Consider the following 17,015-nt stretch of genomic DNA (forward strand, 5'->3'; position numbering starts at 1 on the left):
TCAAGTTGTTCTTGTTTTTCCTTTTGTTTTGATCTTTAAAATTTTTAAGTTTGGTATCTTTAAGTGTTTTTCTTTAAAATTTTTGAATTCTAGTGTCTTTAGATCTAAAAATTTTAAGATTGGTGTCTTTTGGTTGTTTTTCTCTTTCTTCATTAATTCAAAAAAATAAAAAAATATCTTTTCTATCTTTTTTATCTTAATTTTCGAAAATATCAAAAAGATTTCAAATTTTAATTTCAAAATTACTATCTTATCTTATCTTAGTTTTAAATTTCAATTTCAAATCTTTTTAAAATCAAATATTTTCAAAAATAATATCTTTTTCAAATTACTATCTTATCTTTTTATCTTTCTTTAAAATTCAAAAATCTTACATTATCTTATTTCAAATTCAAATTTTAAAATTCAATTTCAAAATTTAAAATTTCAAATTTCAAAATTAAATCTTTTTCAAAAGTCAAATTTCAAATCTTATCTCTTCTAAATCTTTTTCAAATTCTTATCTTATCTTTTCTAATTTCAAATTTCAAAATCAAATCTTTTTCAAATCTTTTCAATTTCTATCTTATCTTTTCAAATTTCAAATTTTAAATTCAAATATTTTCTAATCTTCTATTTTATCTTATTTTCAGATCTTTTCTTAATTAGTTACTTGTTTTCTCTTTCTTCTTTTTCAAAACTTCCTAACTAATTCTTCCCTCTTCTAATTTTCGAAAATATCTTCTCTATTTCTCTCTCTTTTTTTTCGAAATTCATTATTTAATTTTCAATTCTTTTTAATTAATTAGCTTTAATTTTTGAATTTAATTAATAAATAAAATAAAAACAAAATATTTTCTCTTTTTACTTCTAATTTTCGAATTCTTCTACTCCTCATAGCCGAATTCTTTCCCTCTTCTCTCTATCTTCATTCTTCTTTTTTTCTTCACATCTCACAGGGAGTCCTCTGTTCTTGAACATAGAGCTCCCATTCTTCTTCTTTCTTGTTTTCTTTTTCTTGTTTATGAGCAGAAACAGAGATAAAGAACCTCTCTTAAATTCTGATCTTGAACCTGATAGGACTCTAAGGAGGCAGTTACAACAAGCTAAAGCACAATACTCTGGAAGAAACCTAACAGAGATTTTCAAACAAGAAGTTGAAAACATGGCAGCCAAGCCTAATAATGAAGGAGATGCAAGAAAGGTTCTTGGTGACTACACCATACCAACCTCTAATTTCTATGGAAGAAGTATCTCCATACTTGCCATTAGAGTAAATAACTTTGAGCTTAAGCCTCAATTAGTCTCTCTAATGCCACAGAATTACAAATTTCATAGACTTCCACTGGAAGATCTACATCAGTTTCTATCTGAATTCTTGCAAATCTGTGACACTATTAAGACCAATAGAGTGGATCCTGAGGTCTACAAACTTATGCTCTTTTCCTTTGCGGTTAGAGATAGAGCTAGGATATGGTTGGATTCTCAACCTAAGGAAAGCCTAGACTCCTGGGAAAAACTGGTCAATGCTTTCTTGGCCAAGTTCTTTCCACCTCAGAAGATGAGCAAAATCAGAGTGGAAGTTCAAACCTTCAAACAAAAAGAAGGTGAATCCCTCTATGAAGCTTGGGAAAGATTCAAGCAACTAATCAGGAGATGTCCTTCTGAAATGCTCTCAGAATGGTCTATCTTGGGCATCTTCTATGATGGTTTGTCTGAGATGTCCAAAATATCATTGGACAGCTCTGCAGGTGGATCACTCCACTTGAAAAAAATGCCTGCAAAAGTAAGAGAACTCATTGAGATGGTTGCAAACAACCAATTCATGTATGCTTCTGAGAGAAAGCCTGTAAATAATGGGGTAGCTCAGAAGAAAGGAGTTCTTGAAGTAGACACTCTGCATACCACATTAGCTCAGAGCAAGATCTTGACCCAGCAGGTTAATATGATCTCTCAGCATTTAACTGGAATGCAAGCTGCAGCTGGCTACACCCAAGAAGCTTCCTCTGAAGTAGAAGCTTATGATCCTAACCAACCCATGATGGAGGAGGTGAATTACATGGGAGAACCCTATGAATACACCTACAATCCATCATGGAGGAATCATCCTAACCTTTCATGGAAGGATCAACAGAAGCCTCAGCAAGGCTTCAATAATAATCAAGGTGGAAGAACCCAGAATAGGTTCAACAACAGGCCACCATTCCTATCTTCTCAGGAACATATCGAGACTCCTAAGCAGAGTGATGAGCGGATATTTTATACGCTTTTTGGGGTTAATTTCATATAGTTTTTAGTATATTTTAGTTAGTTTTTAGTTTATTTTCATTAGTTTCTAGGCAAAATTCATATTTCTGGACTTTACTATGAGTTTGTGTGTTTTTCTGTAATTTCAAGTAATTTCTGGCTGAAATTGAGGGAGCTGAGCAAAAATCTGATTCAGGCTGAAAAAGAACTACTGATGTTGTTGGATCCTGACCTCTCTGCACTCGAAATAGAATTTCTGGAGCTACAGGAGTCCAATTGACGCACTTCTAATTGCGTTGGAAAGTAGAAATCAAGGGCTTTCCAGAAATATATAATAGTTCATACTTTGCTCAAGGATAGATGACGTAAACTGGCGTTCAACACCAGTTCCATGTTGCAGTCTGGCGTCCAGCGCCAGAAACACGTTACAAGTTGGAGTTCAACGCCAGAAACAGGTTACAGCCTGACGTTGAATGCCCAAAACAGCCCAGGCACGTGAGAAGCTTTAGTCTCAGCCCCAGCACACACCAAGTGGGCCCCAGAAGTAGATTTCTGCACTATCTATCATAGTTTACTCATTTTCTGTAAACCTAGGTTACTAGTTTAGTATTTAAACAACTTTTAGAGACTTATTTTGTATCTCATGACATTTTTAGATCTGAATTCTGTACTCTTTGACAGCATGAGTTTCTAAACTCCATTGTTGGGGGTGAGGAGCTCTGCTGTGTCTCGATGAATTAATGCAAGTGTTTCTGTTTTCTATTCAAACATGCGTGTTCCTATCTAAGATATCCATTCGCACTTCAACATGAATGTGATGAACGTGACAATCATCATTATTCCCCCACGAACGCGTGCCTGACAACCACTCCCGTTCACCATAGAATGAATGAATATCTCTTGGATCTCTTAATCAGAATCTTCGTGGTATAAGCTAGATTGATGGCAGCATTCAAGAGAATCCGAAAAGTCTAAATCTTGTCTGTGGTATTCCGAGTAGGATTCATGGATTGAATGACTGTGACGAGCTTCAAACTCATGAGTGCTGGGCGTAGTGACAGATGCAAAAGGATAGTAAATCTTATTCCGGTACGATTGAGAACCTGCAGATGATTAGCCGTGCGGTGACAGCGCACCTGGACCCTTTTCACTGGAAGGATGGATGGTAGCCATTGACAACGGTGATCCACCTACACACAGCTTGCCATAGGAGGACTTGCGTGCGTGAATCAGAAAACAGAGGAAAGCAGAATTTACGAAGACAAAGCATCTCCAAAACTCCAACATATTCTCCATCATTGCACAATAAGTATTTATATTTATGCCCTCTCATTTTTACAATTGCACTTGAAAAACACTGTTGTTGGCATCCTGACTAAGAATAATAAAATAACCATAGCTTGCTTGAAATCAACAATCTCCGTGGGATTCGACCCTTACTCACGTAAGGTATTACTTGGACGACCCAGTGCACTTGCTGGTTAGTTGTGCGAAGTTGTAAGAGAGTAATGTGAACATTGACATTACAATTTCGTGCACCAAGTTTTTGGCACCGTTGCCGGGGATTGTTTGAGTTTGAACAACTGACAGTGAATCTTGTTGCTTAGATTAGGAAAATTTTTTCTTTTGGGTCAGAGTCTTTTATATTCTTTTCAAAAAAAAAATTTATAATATTTTTTCTTAGTTATTAAAAATACTTTTTCAAAACAAGTGTTACATTTACTGCCCAATTGGCTAGAGTGTTGGTTTGTGTTCTTGGTAATTAGGTACCTTCTTTTTAAAATTCTTTTTCAAAAAATAATTTTTACATTAAATCTTGTGCCAAACTTTAAGTTTGTTGTTTTCTTATTAATTTTTCTTTGGTTTTCGAAAATCTTATTTTGGTTTTCTAAAAATTTTAAGTTTGGTGTTCTTTCTTCATGTTCTTGTGTTCTTGTGAGTCTTCAAAGTGTTCTTAAGTTTTCCTTGTGTCTTGATCTTAAAATTTTTAAGTTTGGTGTTCCTTGGTGTTTTTCCTCCAAAATTTTCGAAAACAAGGAGCATTAGATCTAAAAATTTTTAAATCTTGTGCTATCTTATTGTTTTTCTCTCTCCTCTTTAAATTCAAAAATATTTTTTCTCTCTATTTTAAAGCAAATTTTCAAAATTTACCTTTAAAATTCAGATTTTTATTTCAAAATTTAAAACCTTTTTCAAAAAAAAAATTTCAAATCTTTTTCAAAACTTCCTAACTACTTTCTCTCTCCTCATTTTTTCGAAAATCTTCACCCATTTTTATTTATTTTATTTTAATTGATTTTGTTTTTGAAATAAATAAATAATTAAATAAATAAAAATATTTCTTCTCTATTTTACATCATCTCCCTTTCTCCATTATGGATCTAAGTGGAAATGAACAGTCCAGAAGGACTCTGGGGTCATATGCTAACCCCTCTACTACTTCATATGGGAGTAGTATCTGCATACCCTCCATTGGAGCCAGTAGCTTTGAGTTGAATCCTCAGCTCATTATCATGGTGCAGCAAAGCTGCCAGTATTTCGGCCTTCCACAGGAAGAACCTACAGAGTTTCTGGCACAGTTTTTACAAATTGCTGACACAGTACATGATAAGGAAGTAAATCAGGATGTCTACAGATTATTACTGTTTCTATTTGCTGTAAAAGACCAAGCCATGAGGTGGTTAAATAACCAACCTAAGGCTAGCATAAGGACATGAAAACAGCTGACAGAAAAATTCCTGAATCAATACTTTCCTCCAAAACGGATGACACAGCTAAGGCTGGACATCCAAGGCTTTAAACAAGGAGATAATGAATCTCTTTATGATACCTGGGAGAGATACAGAGAGATGCTACGAAAATGCCCCTCTGAAATGTTTTCAGAGTGGGTTCAGTTAGACATCTTTTATTATGGGCTTACAGAAAGGGCTCAGATTTCTCTAGATCACTCAGCTAGTGGATCTATCCACATGAGAAAGACAATTGAAGAAGCTCAAGAGCTCATTGATACAGTTGCCAGAAATCAACATCTGTACTTAAGCAGTGACCCTTCCATGAAAGAAGAGGCTAAAACAGTAACTGCTGAACTCAGTCCTGTAGAACAAGCTGCTGAATTCAATCAGCAATTGGACTTTCTAACACAACAGTTAGCCGAATTCAAAGATAGACTACAAGAGACAAGGATGGCTAATATCAATATGGAAGAACAATTGAAGCAAACAAAACAGCAGCTGTCAAAACAAATAACAGAAGAATGCCAAGCAGTTCAATTAAGAAGTGGGAAAACATTAAATACCCCATCTCAAGGCAGCAGAAAACCAAGAAATGAGCAAACCACCCAAAATCCATCTGAGGACAGTAAGAGCCCAGGAAAAAATAATTCTGGCATTAAAACGCTAGAGATTGGGTGGAAGGCTGGCGCTGAACGCCCAGCCCATGCTCAGGACTGGCGTTCAACGCCAGAAACAAGCAAGGAACTGGCGTTGAACGCCCAAAAGAAGAACAGTTCTGGCATTCAGACGCCAGGAGCAGATGAGGAGTTGGCGTCTAACGTCACTCCAGCTTCTAACTCTGGCACTCAATTGCCAGAGAGGGATCAGACACACACAAGTGCTGATGACAACCCATCTAAAAAGGCTTCTTCAACCACTTCTGTAGGAAATAAATCTACAGCAACCAAGGTTGAGGAATATAAAGCCAAGATACCTTATCCTCAAAAACTCCGCCAAGAGGAGCAGGATAAGCAATTTGCTCGCTTTGCAGATTATCTCAGGACTCTTGAAATAAAGATTTTGTTTGCAGAAGCACTTGAGCAAATACCTTCTTACGCCAAGTTCATGAAAGAGATCTTCAGTCATAAGAAGGATTGGAGAGAAACTGAAAGAGTTCTCCTCACTGAAGAATGCAGTGCAGTCATTCTGAAAAGCTTTCCTGAAAAGCTTAAAGATCCCGAAAGCTTTCTGATACCATGCACATTAGAGGGAAATTACACCAGGACGGCTTTATGCGATCTTGGGGCAAGCATCAACCTGATACCTGCATCCACCATCAGAACGCTTGGTTTAACTGAAGAAGTTAAACTAACCCGGATATGTCTCCAACTTGCTGATGGCTCCATTAAATACCCATCAGGCGTGATTGAGGACATGATTGTCAGGGTTGGGCCATTCGCCTTTCCCACCGACTTTGTTGTGCTGGAAATAGAGGAGCACAAGAGTGCTACTCTCATTCTAGGAAGACCTTTCCTAGCAACTGGACGAACTCTCATTGATGTCCAAAAGGGGGAAGTCACCATGAGAGTCAATGAGGATGAGTTTAAATTGAATGCTGTCAATGCCATGCAGCATCCAGACACACCAAAAGACTGCATGAAAGTTGATCTTATTGACTCTCTGGTGGAGGAGATCAACATGGCTGAGAGTCTCGAATCAGAGCGGAAAACATCTTTAAAGATGTTCCACCTGATCTAGAGGATTCAGAGGAATTGAAAGAGTCTCTGAAATTTCCTCAGGAAGAGGAAAAACCCCCTAAATCTGAGCTCAAACCATTACCACCATCCCTGAAATATGCATTTCTGGGAGAAGGTGATACTTTTCCAGTGATCATAAGCTATGCTTTAAATCCACAGGAAGAGGAAGCACTAATTCAAGTGCTAAGGACACACAAGACAGCTCTTGGGTGGTCCATAAGTAACCTTAAGGGCATAAGCCCAGCTAGATACATGCACAAGATCTTATTGGAAGACAATGCTAAGCCGGTGGTTCAACCACAGAGGCGGCTAAATCCTGCAATGAAGGAAGTGGTGCAGAAAGAGGTCACCAAATTACTGGAGGCTGGGATTATTTATCCTATTTCTGATAGCCCCTGGGTGAGTCCTGTTCAAGTTGTCCCTAAAAAGGGAGGCATGACAGTGGTTCATAATGAAAAAAATGAACTGGTTCCTACAAGAACAATTACAGGGTGGCGCATGTGTATTGATTACAGAAGGCTCAATACAGCCACCAGAAAGGATCATTTTCCTTTACCATTCATAGACCAGATGCTAGAAAGACTAGCAGGTCATAATTACTACTGCTTTTTGGATGGCTATTCAGGCTACAACCAAATTGCAGTAGACCCCCAGGATCAAGAGAAAACAGCATTCACATGTCCATCTAGAGTATTTGCTTACAGAAGGATGCCTTTTGGGCTGTGTAATGCGCCTGCAACCTTTCAGAGATGCATGCTCTCTATTTTCTCTGACATGGTGGAAAAATTTCTGGAAGTCTTCATGGATGACTTCTCAGTATATGGAGACTCATTCAGCTCCTGTCTTGATCACCTGACACTGGTTTTGAAAAGATGCCAAGAGACCAACCTGGTTTTAAACTGGGAAAAATGTCACTTTATGGTGACTGAAGGGATTGTCCTTGGGCATAAAATTTCAAACAAGGGAATAGAGGTGGATCAAGCTAAAATAGAGGTAATTGAAAAATTACCACCACCTGCCAATGTTAAGGCAATCAGAAGCTTTCTGGGGCATGCAGGATTCTATAGGAGGTTTATAAAGGATTTTTCAAAAATTGCAAAACCTCTAAGCAACTTGCTAGCTGCCGACACGCCATTTGTGTTTGACACAGAGTACCTGCAGGTGTTTGAAACTCTGAAAGCTAAACTGGTCACAACACCAGTTATCTCTGCACCAGACTAGACATTACCATTCGAATTAATGTGTGATGCCAGTGATCACGCCATTGGTGCAGTGCTGAGGCAGAGGCATGACAAGCTTCTGCATGTCATTTATTACGCTAGCCGTGTTCTGAATGATGCCCAGAAAAATTACACAACCACAGAAAAAGAATTGCTTGCAGTGGTTTATGCCATTGACAAGTTTAGATCATACTTAGTAGGATCCAAGGTGATTGTGTACACAGATCATGCTGCTTTTAAATATCTACTCACAAAGCAGGATTCAAAACCCAGACTCATAAGATGGGTGTTACTTCTGCAAGAGTTTGATATAGAAATAAGAGACAGAAAAGGGACAGAAAACCAAGTGGCTGACCATCTGTCCCGGATAGAACCAGTGGAAGGGGCGTCCTCCCCCTCTTTTGAGATCTCTGAAACCTTTCCGGATGAGCATTTGTTCGCCATTCAGGAATTATCATGGTTTGCAGACATTGCAAACTACAAAGCTGCAAGGTTTATTTCCAAGGAGTACAGCAGGCAACAAAAGAAAAAAATTAATTACTGATGCAAAGTACTACTTGTGGGATGAACTCTATCTCTTTAAGAGATGTACAGACGGAATAATCCGTAGGTGTGTGCCTAAGGAAGAAGCACAAAGGATCCTATGGCATTGCCATGGATCACAATATGGAGGTCATTTCGGAGGTGAGCGAACAGCCACCAAGGTCCTCCAATGTGGTTTCTACTGGCCTACACTCTATAGAGATTCCCGAGAGTTTGTACGTAATTGTGATAGTTGCCAGAGAGCTGGTAATTTACCTCTCAGTTACGCCATGCCTCAACAAGGAATCTTGGAGATTGAGTTGTTTGATGTATGGGGAATTGATTTCATGGGGCCTTTCCCACCATCATACTCAAACACTTATATTCTGGTGGCAGTTGACTATGTATCAAAATGGGTAGAGGCCATTGCCACACCCACCAATGATACTAAAACAGTACTAAAGTTCCTCTAGAAATATATATTCAGCAGATTTGGTGTCCCTAGGGTACTAATCAGTGATGGGGCACTCACTTCTGCAACAAACAACTTTACTCTACCATGGTCCGGTATGGGATTCGCCATAAGGTGATAACTCCATATCATCTGCAGACAAATGGACAAGCTGAAGTTTCTAACAGAGAACTAAAAAGAATCCTAGAACGGACTGTGAGTATCCGTAGAAAGAATTGGGCACGAAGCTTGGATGATGGGGCTTATAGAACAGCATTCAAGACTCCTATAGGGACCTCTCCATACCAACTTGTGTATGGTAAGGCATGCCACCTGCCCGTGGAACTGGAACATAAAGCCTACTGGGCAACCAGATTCCTAAACTTTGATGCCAAATTAGCTGGAGAAAAAATATTGCTCCAGGTGAATGAGCTAGAGGAATTTTTAGATTCACTGCTTTCGAAAATGCCAAGCTTTATAAAGAAAAATAAAAAAGGTGGCATGACAGAAAGTTGTCATCTAGAATCTTTGAACCAGGACAAAAGGTACTGTTATTTAACTCTAGGCTCAGGCTATTCCCCGGGAAACTGAAGTCCCGGTGGAGGGGACCATATGTGATTACAAGTGTATCACCATATGGTTATCTGGAGCTTCAAGATATTGATTCTGATAAGAAGTTCATTGTTAATGGACAGAGAATCAAGCACTATCTTGAAGGCAATGTTGAGCAAGAGTGCTCAAGGCTGAACCTAGAGTAAAAACTCAGCAAGGTCCAGCTAAAGACAATAAAGAAGCGCTTGCTGGGAGGCAACCCAGCCATAGGGCATCACTTCCTCTAAGCATTTTGCCCTATTCTTGATTTTATTTGTTTATATAAAGTTCATTGATACTAAGGTAAAGAGTCAATTGTATAAGTTTACAGGGTTACAGAAGGATTCTGCACACAAAACAGAGAAAAAGAGCTCATTGGCAAGAAAACGCCAGTAAGGATAGCCATCTGGGCGTTAAACGCCAGAAAGAAGCATCTTCTGGGCATTGAACGCCAAAAAGAAGCTCCTTCTGGGCGTTTAACGCCAGATTTACAGCGTCCTGAGCGTTCAGAAAAATGCCCAGTGACAAAGGAGTTCCTGGCGTTCAACGCCAGAAAGAAGCAACAGCTGGGCGTTGAACGCCCAGGAGAAGCAGCAGTTGGGCGTTGAACGCCCAAAACATGCAGCGTTTGGGCGTTCAAACGCCAGGATGGTGGGGAGGAGGTAAATTCGTTTTTTCTTCATATTTTTCATTTTAATCTTAATTTTCATGTTTCAATTCATGATTTCTTGCATAAACATGTTACAAACCCTGATTTCTAAAATCCCTAATTTCTAAAAACCCTACTTTAAAAAAAATATCAAATGTATCTTAATCCATAAGCACAAATCCTTTTTTTCAATCCAATTCAACTCTTTTTCAAATTTTCAAAACAAATCTATCTCTTTTCATTCAAAAATCTTTTCAACTAATCAATATCTTTTTCAAATCTCCATATTATCTTTTTCAAAAATCCAAATTTATCTTTTTCAAATATCTTTCATATCTTTTCAATTTTAAATTATATCTTTTCTTATCATACTTATATCTTTTTAAATCATATATTCTATCTTTTCTTTCTCCCTATTTTTGAAAACCCACCCCCTCCCTTTTAAAAACACATTCGGCCTCCTTCCTCTCATCCACCATTCAACACTAGCTCTCCTTCTATCCCTCTCCTTTCTTTTCTTTTGCTTGAGGACAAGCAATCCTCTAAGTTTGGTGTGTTTATCCGTGATCACTAAACCATACCCACTAAGATCATGGCTCCTAAAGGGAAACAACCCACTCCAAGAGGCAAGAAAGAGAGTGTTCCAAAACCACTTTGGAATCAAGGGAGGTTCTTAACCAAAGAACATTCAGACCATTACTACAAAATAATGGGTCTAAGATCTGTGATCCCGGAAGTCAAGTTCGATCTGAAAGAAGATGAATATCCGAAGATCCAAGAGCAGATTCAAAACAGGAACTGGGAAGTCCTAGCTAATCCTGAAACGAAAGTGGAAAGGAATATGGTTCAAGAATTCTACGCTAATCTGTGGCAAACAGACAGGCAGAGAATATCTGGAGCTGCCCTCTATGACTATAGGACTGTAGTCAGAGGAAAGATTGTTCACATCCACCCTGACAAAATCAGGGAGATCTTTAAGCTACCTCAGCTGAAAGATGACCCAGACTCCTTCAATAGGAGAATGATGAGAACAAACAAGGGCCTGGATAAGATTCTAGAGGATATATGCATCCCTGGAGCCAGGTGGACCACCATCACGAAGGGTGCCCCAAATCAACTCAAGAGAGAAGATCTCAAACCAGTTGCCAGAGGATGGCTGGACTTCATTGGGCGTTCTATATTGCCCACCAGCAACTGTTCTGAAGTCAATATTAGAAGAGCAGTGATGATCCATTGCATTATGTTGGGAAAAGAAGTAGAAGTTCATCAACTGATCCCATCTGAATTCTACATACTTGCCAACAAGAACTCCAAGGATGCCAGGTTGGCTTATCCAAGCCTAATCTCTATGCTCTGCAAAGATGCTGGAGTAAAGATGGGAATAACAGAGTATATCTCAGTGGAGCAACCAATCACTAAAATCACAATGGAAAAACAACAAATGCATGATGACCCCATCAAGAGGAGGGCGCAAGAATTCCTACCAGAACTCCCTCAATTTGAATACTGGGAGCATCTTGAGGCATCTGTCACTAAGTTGCAAGAAATCATGGACCAATTGAAGGAAGAACAGTAAAATCAAAACAGCATGCTTTGCAAACTGCTCAGAGAACAAGAGGTACAAGGGCGTGAATTAAGAGAACTAAAGCGTCAGAAACTATCTCTTGAAGGGCCAAGCACCCCACAGACTAAAGAGGCATCCGCTTCCCAAAGTCAAGGTTGTTGAGTTCTGATCTTAACCTTAACCCTGTGATAACTTTTTTTTCTATTATTTGAGTTTTACCTTAGGAGTCATATAATGGTAATTAGTATTTATATTTTGATTTTATCCCCAATTAAGCTATAATTTATTTTTCTCATCATCATTAAACATGAATAAAATAGAAGATTTTCTTTAGAACAAGGAGGCAATAATTTTCGAGTTTTTAATAAAACAAATTCTAATTGTTTACATGTGGTGGCAATGCTTTCTGCCTTCTGAATGAATGCTTGAACAGTGCATATGTCTTTGGAATTTGATGTTCTTGAATGTTAAATATGTTGGCTCTTGAAAGAATGATAAACATGAGACATGTTATTGGTAATCTGAAAAATCATAAAAATGATTCTTGAAGCAAGAAAAAGCAGTGAATACAAAGCTTGCAAAAAAAAAAGCAAGCAAAAAAAGCCAATAGCCCTTAAAACCAAAAGGCAAGGGTAATAAAAAGGATCCAAGGCTTTGAGCATCAGTGGATAGGAGGGCCTAAGGAAATCAAATCCTGGTCTAAGCGGCTAAACCAAGCTATCCCTAACCATGTGCTTGTGGCGTGAAGGTGTCAAGTGAAAACTTGAGACTGAATGGTTAAAGTCAAGGTCCAAAGTAAAGAGAAGAGTGTGCTTAAGAACCCTGGACACCTCTAATTGGGGGCTTTAGCAAAGCTGAGTCACAATCTGAAAAGGTTCACCCAATTATGTGTCTGTGGCATTTATGTATCCGGTGGTAATACTGGAAAACAAAGTGCTTAGGGCCACGGCCAAGACTCATAAAAGTAGCTGTGTTCAAGAATCAACATACTGAACTAGGAGAATCAATAACACTATCTGAATTTTAAGTTCCTATAGATGCCAATCATTCTGAGCTTCAATGGATAAGTGAGATGCCAAAACTGTTCGGAAGCAAAAAGCTACTAGCACCGCTCATTTAATTAGAATCTGAGCTTCACTCAAAAACTTTGAGATATTATTGTTTCTTGACTCATTTGTGTTCTATATTATTTATCTAGTTGCTTGAGGACAAGCAACAGTTTAAGTTTGGTGTTGTGATGAGCGGATATTTTATACGCTTTTTGGGGTTAATTTCATATAGTTTTTAGTATGTTTTAGTTAGTTTTTAGTTTATTTTCATTAGTTTCTAGGCAAAATTCATATTTCTGGACTTTACTATGAGTTTGTGTGTTTTTCTATAATTTCAGGTAATTTCTGGCTGAAATTGAGGGAGCTGAGCAAAAATCTGATTCAGGCTGAAAAAGGACTGCTAATGCTGTTGGATCCTGACCTCTCTGCACTCGGAATGGAATTTCTGGAGCTACATGAGTCCAATTGATGCGCTTCCAATTGTGTTGGAAAGTAGACATCTAGGGCTTTCCAGAAATATATAATAGTTCATACTTTGCTCAAGGATAGATGATATAAACTGGCGTTCAACGCCAGTTCCATGTTGCAGTCTGGCGTCCAGCGCCAGAAACACGTTACAAGTTGGAGTTCAACGCCAGAAACAGGTTACAGCCTGGCGTTGAACACCCAAAACAGCCCAGGCACGTGATAAGCTTTAGTCTCAGCCCCACCAAGTGGGCCCCAGAAGTAGATTTCTGCACTATCTATCATAGTTTACTCATTTTCTGTAAACCTAGGTTACTAGTTTAGTATTTAAACAACTTTTAGAGACTTATTTTGTATCTCATGACATTTTTAGATCTGAATTCTGTACTCTTTGACAGCATGAGTTTCTAAACTCCATTGTTGGGGGTGAGGAGCTCTGCTGTGTCTCGATGAATTAATGCAAGTGTTTCTGTTTTCTATTCAAACATGCGTGTTCCTATCTAAGATATCCATTCGCACTTCAACATGAATGTGATGAACGTGACAATCATCATTATTCCCCCACGAACGCGTGCCTGACAACCACTCCCGTTCACCGTAGAATGAATGAATATCTCTTGGATCTCTTAATCAGAATCTTCGTGGTATAAGCTAGATTGATGGCAGCATTCAAGAGAATCCGGAAAGTCTAAACCTTGTCTGTGGTATTCCGAGTAGGATTCAGGGATTGAATGACTGTGACGAGCTTCAAACTCGCGAGTGCTGGGCGTAGTGACAGATGCAAAAGGATAGTAAATCTTATTCCGGTACGATTGAGAACCTGCAGATGATTAGTCGTACGGTGACAGCGCACCTGGACCCTTTTCACTGGAAGGATGGATGGTAGCCATTGACAACGGTGATCCACCTACACACAGCTTGCCATAGGAGGACTTGTGTGCGTGAATCAGAAAACAGAGGAAAGCAGAATTTCCAAAGACAAAGCATCTCTAAAACTCCAACATATTCTCCATCATTGCACAATAAGTATTTATATTTATGCCCTCTCATTTTTACAATTGCACTTGAAAAACACTATTGTTGGCATCCTGACTAAGAATAATAAGATAACCATAGCTTGCTTCAAACCAACAATCTCCGTGGGATTCGACCCTTACTCACGTAAGGTATTACTTGGACGACCCAGTGCACTTGCTGGTTAGTTGTGCAAAGTTGTAAGAGAGTAATGTGAACATTGACATTACAATTTCGTGCACCACAGAGCCTTTCTGACTTAGTCACTATAGTTTCCAACCTCTCTAAGACCACTAATAGTTTCATAACTGAAACAAGGTCCTCCATTAGAAATTTGGAGGTACAAGTTGGTCAACTGAGCAAGAGAATCCTTAAGACCCCTCTTATCACTCTTCCTAGTAACAATGAAGTAAACCCAAGAGAAGAGTGCAAGGCCATCACCACTAAAGTTGAGGCCGAATCTGAAGGGAGCAATCTGGCGTTGAACGCCAGTGAGGAAGACCTTTCTGGGTGTTCAACGCCCAAACTGGCACAAGATCTGGCATTAAACGCCAGGAAGGAGGCCCCTCCTGGGCGTTCAACGCCCAAAATGGCAGAGAATCTGGCGTTGAATGCCAGTGAATATGTCCCCACTGGGCGTTCAACGCCCAAAAAGCCACAAGAGATGGAGTTGAACGCTAGTAAAGGTATCCCTACTGAATATTCAACACTCACTGATGAAGTCCCTATCCAAGAATTAAAGAAAGCCAAGACTCATGTAGAGACCATAGAGGTCTCCTTGAAAGCACTCTTGCAATTCATGAGTTCTGAAGAATACTCATCCTCTGATGATGAGGAGGAAACTAAGGAAGAGTAAGTTGCTCGGTACCTAGGAGCTCTCATAAAGCTAAATGCCAAGTTATTTGGAGTAAAGAAATTGGAGGAAGAACCTCCAGTGCTTACCAAAGAACGCAATGCTTTGATTTAGCAGAAGCTGCCTCAAAAGCTTCCAGATCCCGGACGCTTTCTAATTCCTTGCACCATAGGCACCATGACCTTTGAGAAGGCTCTGTGTGATATAAGGTCAAGTATAAACCTCATGCCACTCTCTGTGATGTAGAAGTTGGGAATCTTTGAGGTACAAGCTGCAAATATCTCACTAGAGATGGCAGACAAGTCAATGAAAAGAGCATATGACCTTGTAGAGGATGTCTTAGTGAAGGTTGAAGACCTTTACATCCCTGCAAACTTCATAATCCTAGATACTGGAGAAGATGAGGATGAATCCATCATCTTTGAAAGACCTTTTTCTAGCCACTGCCAATGCTATCATTGATGTAGCAAAGGGAGAATTGATTTTACAACTAGGGAAGAAGCACATCTTGTTCAAGATGCCTCACCCTAACTCTCCTTCTGCAAAAAAAGAGATAACTGTGTAATACTTAGTGTTCCAACCATCTCTCTCATGTAGAGCTTTACTAAACCCCCAGACACCAATTCTAAGTTTGGTGTTGGGCAGCCATCAACAAGCACTAAACCCAAAGGTACTAAGAAGAAAGTACTTAAAGGCTGGAGGGACAAAAAGATCCCCCCACAAAAGGCCTCTCACCTGGCATGAGAGTTGTCTTCACCAAGAAACCAGTCATACCACATACAGTGAGTCGTGTCTTGTCTCTGGAGCATGTGGAGTTCATCCATAAGAAGACAGGAAGAAAGTTCACTATAAGGGGTGAAAATTTGAGCCCATATCAATCTCTGTAAGGAGCTAACCGTCAAGCTAGTGACGTTAAAGGAGCACTTGTTGGGAGGCAACCCAACTATAGTTATTATTACTTATGTTTTTCTTTGAATTTATTTTTCTTGATTATTTTCTTTAGGTTCATGATCATGTGCATTAGTCAGAACAAAGACAGAAACGTTCAGAATTGGAAACAGAATACCCTGGAGTACATGTCTTGCTGGCGTTGAACGCCAGAAAAGAAGGCAGAGTGGGCTTTCAAATGCCCAAGAAGCCCAGAGAGTTGGCATTGAACGCCAGCCAGGGAGCAAAGGCTGGGCGTTCAACGCCCAAAAGAGCAGAAGACCTGGCGTTGAATGCCAGGAAGGAGGTCCCTCATGGGCGTTCAACGCCCTGAGTGGAGCAGCAAGCTGGCGTTGAACACCAGCTATAGAGCATGAGCTGGGCGTTCAACGCCCATAAGGAGGGCAGAGAATTTGAATTTCCTAGCCTCTCAGGACCAGTGGGTCCCACAACATCTTCACCTACCCCACCTTCTTCTCTCTTCTTTTCACACTTCCCCACGTACACTTTCCTATAAACCCTCAACCAATCAAATCCATACATCTTCCCCAAAACCATCATAACTCCCACAACCCCCACACACTATATTCAAACTTTCCCACGTATTTCCCACCCACTAACTCGAAACCCTAACCCTACCCTCCCTATAAATACCCCCTCATTCCACTTATCCCACACACTACTCATAAACCTTTAGCCCTCACTTGGCCGAATTGCTCTTTCCCCTCCATCTCTATCTATTTTCTTCTTCTTCTACTCCATTCTTCTCTTTTGTTTATTTTTGCTCGAGGACAAGCAAAGCTTTTAAGTTTGGTGTTGCAAAAGCCTTGCTTTTAACTTTCCATTCCCACTTATGGCACTCAAGATCGGAGAACCCTCTAGAAAGAGGAAAGGAAAGGCCGTAGCCACCACCTCCGAATCTTGAGAGATGGAGAGATTCATCACAAAAGCCCACCAAGACTACTTCTATGAAGTAGTGGCAACGAAAAAGGTGATCCTTGAGGTCCCTTTCAAGT

At 39.5% G+C, this 17,015-nt stretch overlaps 1 non-coding gene across 1 annotated transcript; it reads right to left on the minus strand.

Moving 5' to 3' along the window:
* Nucleotides 1–1,546: 1,546 nt before the first annotated feature.
* Nucleotides 1,547–1,655, minus strand: LOC148554090 (small nucleolar RNA R71). The gene has a single exon (XR_015893098.1). It is a non-coding gene; the product is annotated as a small nucleolar RNA R71 (small nucleolar RNA).
* Between the last annotated feature and the right edge of the window lie 15,360 nt (nt 1,656–17,015).

Source organism: Arachis ipaensis, chromosome B7, assembly GCF_059453495.1.
Source record: "Arachis ipaensis isolate K30076 ecotype BB chromosome B7, ASM5945349v1, whole genome shotgun sequence".
Lineage (NCBI taxonomy): Eukaryota > Viridiplantae > Streptophyta > Magnoliopsida > Fabales > Fabaceae > Arachis > Arachis ipaensis.